Raw genomic sequence first — 1289 nt, 5'->3', positions numbered from 1 at the left:
TGAGAGGAGGAGAACTGAATTATTATTATCGTTTGATAAAATGATGAGCTGTGATGGGCAAATTCATTTTAGCTTAGCTATGTGGCTTAAGATACTCTTACTTGCTCAAGTCTGTCCCCTCCATGAAGTCAAGGTTACTGCCCAGGTGCCAGAGGGAGCAAAAGGGAATGTATTTTTGTCTTTGCCAAATTGGACCACAGTCTGGGGCATCAGCTTAAACTATCCTTGAAGACAGGTTTCTTCTGGGACTAAGGGAAGTTTTCTCTGGGGTGGGCCACCTCTGAGAGCAGGTAGAGAAAGTTCTCAAGAGGATACTGCTGTTTATTAAAGAGTCAGAGTCCTGTGTACTTTGTCCTGAGTCTCAAAGGAAGTTTGAGAGAAATTAATAGAGATTCCATGTTTCCTGAACCTGTGTTTCACTTCATTAGCTGACAGTTTACTTTAGGATGGAAAACTGCGATGTCCAGACATAGTGCTTCATTTTTTTGGGTTTCTTTTCTAGAAAATAAGCTATCTGCAGGTAATAAAAGGCCATCAAATGCTTTTTAAACAAGCAGCTGAAAGCATGTCCATAATTGGGAAGAATTTTGAAGTAGGAATTGTTGAGTTGGGAGAAGCGGAACTTTGTAAGCACATTCCTGAGGGAGTGAGTGGGAGAAATCATTCTTTCTGGTGAGAGCATGAAATAGTCTATATGCATTTTGGGGTTTTATTAAAAGGTATGGTATGCTTTGCATGATTCCACTTGTTCAGCAAGCTAATATAAATCTTTATTTTCCATCTATGGAGTAATCATGAGCTGCATAATGGTCACGCACTTGAAGTTTTTAACATTTTGAAATTGTTGTTTTGTTTCATTTTTCCTGTTTCAGTAACATACCTTGGAAACTACAGATGCAAGGAGAGAATGAGAATTTTCTTGTTTTTCTCCATCCCAAGGGAAGACAGCAAAAAATAGGTTGGTTTTTTTTTTTTTTCAGCTAGAAAAGCAAAAGAAAAACAGATGAATGTGCAAAATGCAGTGTTTTTTATTTTTGTCAGCTCCAGGATTCTGTTTCCTACCAATAGAATATCTGTATCAGTATTAGAGGTTGTGAAAACGTCTGAACTGTGCCTTCCTCAATCAAACTCCTGCTTTGCCGTTTATGTCCTTTTGTTGTAGTGGAGCTGGAGGTGTTTTTCTCATTTTTCTTCTTCTGAGATTTGAAAAGTCTCCCACCTGGTACTGATGCATGACAGCAAGTGGGGAAAAAAAAAAGGAGTTTCAGGTGGTGGTGGGCTCTCTCTCT

This window comes from Pterocles gutturalis, unplaced genomic scaffold (assembly GCF_000699245.1).
Source record: "Pterocles gutturalis isolate BGI_N339 unplaced genomic scaffold, ASM69924v1 scaffold41292, whole genome shotgun sequence".
In the NCBI taxonomy this organism is placed as follows: domain Eukaryota; kingdom Metazoa; phylum Chordata; class Aves; order Pterocliformes; family Pteroclidae; genus Pterocles; species Pterocles gutturalis.
The sequence above is the reverse complement of the archived record's forward strand: the minus strand, read 5'-3'. Positions refer to the sequence as shown.